The sequence below is a fragment of the Lethenteron reissneri genome, unplaced genomic scaffold (genome assembly GCF_015708825.2).
Source record: "Lethenteron reissneri isolate LAM-NWPU_2019-01 unplaced genomic scaffold, ASM1570882v1 scaffold_1280, whole genome shotgun sequence".
Lineage (NCBI taxonomy): Eukaryota > Metazoa > Chordata > Hyperoartia > Petromyzontiformes > Petromyzontidae > Lethenteron > Lethenteron reissneri.
Window position 1 is genome coordinate 56,411 of NW_026890982.1, and position 7,347 is coordinate 63,757.

Below are 7,347 nucleotides of genomic sequence, written 5' to 3' on the forward strand. Positions count from 1 at the left end.
CGTTATTGGCCCGCGGTCAGATTTCATACGGCCCGCAGCTTCGGTCTTATAATGTGTTATTTATGGCTCGCTAGCTCTGTGAGAATAAATAATTCTAGATTTGACGCTTTCGTGACTGCAATGATTCATATTCTTAGGTTTTTTCGGTAAAGTCACGTAGGTAAAAAACATTAAAAAGTAAAATAAAAAATAAATAAAAATCACGACGTTTCGGAGGCAACACAAGCTTCCGTCTTCAGGTGGTACCGTCACAGCCACGACAGCTGTATCAAGTAAATGAGAGATTGCAGAAGCTACCACTCCGTTTATATAATGGTTGGAGAAGGTGGTGGGGCAAGGGCCGCATACTTTTATTAATATGGTAAGGTGAGGCTTAAGACTAAAAATAGACTGCATAACAAAGGCTGAGACTAAAAATAGACTGCACAACTACTTATTTTTTTAAGAGGAGTTGATGACAACATGAACGTGACAGAGGAGTTGCTTGACCTCAAAAGCCTTAAAAGGCAAACCAGAGGAACAGATGTATTCGTTTCTGTTTGTGAAGCTGTTGATTATATGAAACTACCATGGAGTAAAGTTTCTGGGATCATTACCGATGGTGCGCCTGCCATGGATGGTGAGCGAAGTGGATTGTCCACACTGATCTGCAATAAAGTCAGCGAAGAAGCAGGAAACGCTATTAAACTTCACTGTATCATTCACCAGCAGGATCTCTGCGCCAAACATCTCAAATTTGACGATGTTATGAAACCAGTGGCAAAGGAAATCAATTCTATTCACTCTAAAGCTCTATACCACCGACAGTTTCAGCAGTTCTTGCGTGACATCCAGGCTGAATACGGTGACGTAATATATCAACGATGTGAGGTGGCTAAGTCGGGGTCCTCACTGCAGCGATTTTTCTCTCTCAAAGAGGAAATTGGAAATTTTTTGGGTGAGAAGGGACAACCAATGGAAGAACTGTCCGATCCTGTATGGCTGGCAAATCTGGCTTTTTTGGTTGACATAACGAAGCATCTGAATGCGCTGAAAGTTAATCTTCAAGGAAAAGTTGCAGTGGTGAGCCAGCTATACGCTCACATCAAGGCCTTTGGAACCAAACTGCAACTTTTCCAAAGACACTTGTTCCAAACAGAGCCCTGCACCGCACACTTCCCAGCTTTGAAAGAGGTCATTGACAGTTTTCCACAGGACATCGGTGCGCAAATGAAGAGTTATGCAACAGCTATCGTATTTCTTTCTGTGGAATTTAACAAACGCTTTCGGGACTTTGCAGTTATTGAAAAGGACATATTGCTTTTCTCTTCTCCCTTCTCCGTGGACCCTGATGATGCTCCTTCACAGCTGCAGCTAGAGCTCATTGAGCTGCAATGTGACGATGAGTGCCGCGGAAAACACAAGCAGTGTTCTCTTGTTGACTTTTACCGGCAGCTGGACAAAAGCAGATTTCCAGAAATGCGGTCATTCGCTAAGAAAATGCTGAGCTTATTCGGCTCCACATATTTGTGTGAGCAAACATTCTCAGTTATGAACTTAAACAAGAACCGATTGAGGTCAAGGATGAGTGACTCCCACTTGAGTGATATTTTACGCATCTCAACCACTGCCCTCAAGCCAGACCTGGTCTCTTTACTGAAATCTAGATCTCAGTATCACCCTTCTCATTAGTGTCAGCAAGTTATCTGTTCCTTGATCAATCTGAAATCGAGTGTTTTGAACGGTAACATCTGTCACTATTAACAGTGAAAAGCCTAAAGCACACTAATACACTTGGACTTATGGCACTTGTTTTTATTAAACTTTTGAATACGATTTGGTTATAACTGTTGATGTTATGTACCTGTAGATGTGACACAAACTATTGCTTTCTGAAAGATCTTGTAAAAGACAAGGGCAAAATTCACTTGTTTTAAAGTTTGTAATAAAAGACTCGTACGCTTCTCTCTGTCCTGTGTCCTTTATTTGGGTTCGATCTCTTTTCCCTCACGGCACTCCCCCTTACTCTTCGCTCTGCAGCCCCAGGCTGCTATCGCTCACGTAGCCCACTTCACAGCACTCCCCTATATACTCTTCGCTCTGCAGCCCCAGGCTGCTGTCGCTCACGTAGCCCACTTCCCTCCTTGCAGACCCGCTGCTGTCTCGTCGTGCAGACTCCCCCGCTGCCGAACTCCACCCTTGCAGACCCGCTGCTCTCTCTGCAGTCTCCTCGCTGCTCCTCCAGCCCCGGGGTCGGTCACCGTTGGCCGACGGTGCCGATCCTCGGAGTGTGTGTGTGTGTGGCGATCTCGCCACTCTCTTCCCCACTCCGCCCTGGGTGGCCTCACACTTTCCCAGTCTCCGATCACTCCCTACTGCTTCCGGTTTCTCCCCTTATAGACCTGAACCCTCTCCCCCACGTGACGTAACTCCTCCCCCCATGACGTCACCTCCGGAAGGTCGTCCACGCCCGCATTACACCACCCTCCCCCGTAGAGAAAATCCAGCCGACCTCGGCTGAACACAACTCCAACAACAATGCGGGCGAACACGACCGAATATGAAAAAGGACACAGAACACACAATATTATATCGAAGAACAAGAACACAACACAATAATTAACGAAATGTGAGGGATTTTGAGCGGGTGCGGGTCGCCGGACCGTCCCGGACGGTCGGCGGCCCTCCCGCTGAACGAGAACGTGGCAGGGTTTTAAGAGCGACAGGTTGAAGTTCGTCTGTCGCTATTGGAAGCCTGGCAACGTCCCAGTCCCCCAATCTTGCCGGCGCAGCATCAGGGGCGTCCCGCAATCGCGACCGCGGCGGGGTTGGAAGGGCTGCGGGTCTCAAAGGTTCCGCAGCCGTGTTAGGCGCACCCCGAGCTGAGTCTTCTTTCCCCTGCCACGTTACGGCCGGCTCGTCTGTAAAAGGCACAACAGGCGCTCTTGCAAGGTCACCAGGCACCGGCAAAGGCGCGTCGGCAGCAACAGACCCCGGCAAGGCAATCTCAGGAGATGACGCATCAGGTCGAGGGGCCACGTATGGTTTCAACTGAGATGTGTGGACGAACCAACGCCGAGATCCAAACCGAACACGCGCCGACTGTGGGTTGGGAACCTCAATGAGGCGAACCGGCCCCTGCCATGGTTTGTGTAACTTAGGAGAGGTACCTGGCCGCACCTGTGGACAATGAAGCCAGGCCAGGTCCCCCGGTTTCCAGGGGCATTCCCCTTTTGAACGTCGTGCACACCTCTCATTCCGAGCCTGGGCTTTGGCCGTAGCCACGCGGGCCCCTTCCCGCGCCACAGTGACTCGGCGAACGGTGTCCTGAATATAGTCAGGAAGAGGCTTAGCAGGTCCCCTCGCTCCGGTTCCCAACTGTTCATTAATCGGCGGTACGTTTTCACGACCGTACATAAGAAAAAACGGCGAATATCCTGTAGCGTGCGGCGTCATTCGGTACGCAGAAAGCACCCCAGGGATATGCAAATCCCAATCCGATTGTTTTTCACTAACCGTATGGCACAACATGGCGGACAGAGTCCGATTTAGCCGTTCCACCATACCATCCGTTTGCGGGTGGTAGGGAGATGTCCGAATTTTCTTTGTTCCAAGAGCCGCACACACCTCCCCCAACAATTTAGACGAAAAATTCCGGCCTTGGTCCGTAAGGAGCCTCTCTGGCGCCCCCTTGTCCATAACATACCCAAATAGAAAGGCGTCTGTGATAGACGCCGCTGACTGGTCAGGCAAAGGCCAGGCCATCGGCCAGCGGGAGAGGTACTCCACCCCTACCAGCAAATATTTATTTCCCCTAGCGGATGGCGGAAAGGGTCCCAAAATATCTAACGCCACCAACTCATTAACTCGAGACACTTGAATAAATTGTATAGGCGGCACATATGGATGTTTAGGTGGCTTACGGCGGGCACAATCGGGACACGCACGAACGTGTCCGACGACATCCGTCGTCATGCCGTGCCAATAGTAATCTCGCTGCAGCGTCAATAGGGTCTTTTGCACCCCCAGATGTAAAAGCGTGTCACAATGCAGAGTCCTAATCAATTCGTACCGCAATGATGCCGGTACAACAAGACGCCAGCGTTCCTGTATTCCTTCCCTCCACATCAGCAAGCCATCACGGAGAGCAGTTTCCGGCACCCCCCCGCACAGAGACCCCCCTCTCCCTTCACTGGCCGCTTATGTAATGTCACCAAAGAATCATCCAACATTTGTTCTCGGATCCACACGGACCTCGGGAGATGTAAAATGTCATCAGCCGGTCCCCCATCAGCCGGCCCCGGCTCAAGCGGAGCTTCAGGCACCTCGACTGCCAACGCGACAGGCTGAGGGGGGTGCTGAATCGGGCCACACCTATGCGTCCCCGACGCACACGCGCAAGGGGATCGCTGCGGCAGCCTGGAAAGTGCGTCCGCATTAGCGTGACGCACTCCCTTCCGATGGTGAATTTGGAAGGAAAATTCTTGCATCGTGTCCAACCACCGCGCCAGCTGGCCGGATGGTTGGTCCATTTTAAGAGCATACTGCAAGGCCGCATGATTCGTGCGAACAATAAACGAACGACCGTACAGATACGGTCGAAATTGGCGGAGAAAAAAAACAATAGCCAAAAGTTCCCTGCGTGTGACGCAGTAGCGGGTCTCAGCGGGAGACAAAACCCGGCTACCATACGCCACCACGCGTTCCACACCACCCTTGGACTGAGACAACACCGCCCCAATACCCGTGTCACTCGCGTCCGTATCCAGAATAAAGGGATGTTCAAAATCCGGATAATCCAACGTCGGCGCCGTAGCCAATAGATCGCGTAGGCTTCGAAACGCTGCCTCCTCTGGCGGTCCCCAAGCAAATTTATGTCCTTTTCCCGTAAGGAGATGCAAAGGCCTCGCGATCGTAGCAAAATTTGTAACAAACCTCCGATAATATGAGGCGAACCCCAAAAACCGACGCACATCCCCCACCGTGGCAGGGGTTGGCCAGTCACGGACGCACGCAGTCTTGTCCGGATCCGTGGCCACCCCATCCGCACTGACGATGTGCCCCAGATAACGCACGGAGTGTTGCAGTAGGTGACATTTCTTAGGCTTAAATTTCAAATTAGCAGAACGCATCCTGGTGAACACAGCCTCCAACCGCGATAAATGCTCGTCAAATGTGCGGCTGAAGACGATAACATCGTCTAAATATATAAGACACGTCTCCCACTGCAACCCCGTTAATACCAACTCCATTAACCTCTGAAAAGTGGCAGGGGCCGCATTCAGCCCCATCGGAAGGCAGTTAAATTGGAATAACCCCTGCGGCGTACGGAAAGCAGTTTTTTCTCGCGAGGACTCGTCAAGGGGAAGCTGCCAGAAGCCCGAAGAGAGATCTAGCGTTGAGAAAAACTTGGCCCCCGACAATGCATCGAGAGAGTCGTCCATACGCGGCAGGGTATACGCATCTGCCACCGACACTTTATTTAATTTACGAAAATCTACACAAAATCGCAATTTTCCATCTTTCTTTTTGACCAAAACAACAGGCGCGCCCCATGGGCTGCTAGACGGAGATATTATGTCCGCAGCCAACATGTCATCCACTGCCCCTCGAACATGCTCGCGCTCCGCCGGGCTCATCCGGTGCGAGTTTAACCGAATAGGGGCAGCGTCCCCTGTGTCAATATGATGGTAAAGCAACGAGGTGCGTCCCAAGTCCAAATCGTCAGAGCTAAACACATCAGAATAGCTCAATAATAATTTACGAATCGCACAACGTTGTTCCCCGGAAAGAGCCGAATTCTCCGCACACAATTCAGTCTATAATGTAGACTGTAGCCTGGTTATTAAGCTGGGTGAGTGTACTGGCAGTCTATAATGTAGACTGTAGCCTGGTTATTAAGCTGGGTGAGTGTACTGACAGTCTATAATGTAGACTAGCCTGGTCATTAAGCTGGGTGAGTGTACTGGCAGTCTATAATGTAGACTGTAGACTGGTCATTAAGCTGATGTACTGGCAGTCTATAATGTATACTCTACACTACAGTCTACATTATAGACTGTCAGTACACTCACCCAGCTTAAGAAGCAGGCTACAGTCGACATTCGAGATTTTAAAGCTTTTTTTAATACTTTTATTCACTTTATTTTTCTTTCCACGTAACTTTACCGAAAGAACCAAAGAATATTTTATTCCTGCAATCACGAGAGTTTTAAGTCAAAATGACACAATCGGTATTTTAATCCCAGCCACTAACTTATCTTCACCATCATCATCCAGATAATGATCTTCATCAGAAATTCCCCATCATTGTCTTCCACTTCTTGCTGTTGCATTGCTTTAATGGCTTTATATTGGTGATTTCGAAAAGTTGTTTTGGTTTGGCCATGTTTGTTTGTTGATGTACAGAGTTAGACTGATGGCCTTAATCTAAGTTGTCTTGTGGTTGTTGTTGTTGTTGTTTGACTTACATCCCACTGGGGTTTTTGCACACAGCGTTGGTGTACGGTGTTTTTTTCTGCAATATTTTGCTGTTTTTTCTTGGATTTTCTGTTTGCACTCAGTCACATATTCACTTTAAGATGTTTTCTTGTTCATGTTTTTGTTTCTTGTTTGTTGCGGTTGCACCCGATTCAAGAGCCGAATGGCTCACAGGGCTCTATACCTAATACATGAACTTGAAATGAACTTGAACTTCCCCGCAATTCCTCTCTTGTTGCGGGTCTCGGATCGATAATTTGCAGCGTGCTCTGTAGATTTGACCCCTACGCGAGGTCACAGAAGCAAACGCATAGAAGGTGCAATTCTACAAAGCACAGATGCAATTTTATTCCAGCCACGATGTCCATTTTAAGCATTAAAGTACTCGCTGAAAAAGAAAACAGTCATCTCAACGAATACTGGCACATCTCATGCCCCTCATGAGGTAAACTATTCACAAATTCAAGCGTTTGTATTTTGTCAATGGAATGACCATAGACTCAGCACTGCCCCCATAGACTCAACAACGCATCATAGACTCAACACTGCACCATAGACTCAACACTGCACCTGTAAACCATCTGCAAATCACGGGCTGGACATTGGAGGACGTTCTTTACCTCGTGTTTTCCCTCACGAGAGGCGATCTCGTGCCTCTGGGGGGTCGTCATCGTCGTTAATTTCGACACCGAAATTTAAACAAAAACATCAAAAATCGCCCTCACCACTCTCAAGATGGCGGCTGGCACCACGTGGGTAGGCGGGAAACAAATCTGATTGGCTCCGAGGCGGAGCGGGGAGGGGCGTCACGTGGGTAGGGGGAACCTAATCTGATTGGCTCCGAGGCGGAGCGGGGAGGGGCGAGAAGGAGGAGCCAAATAAATTTAG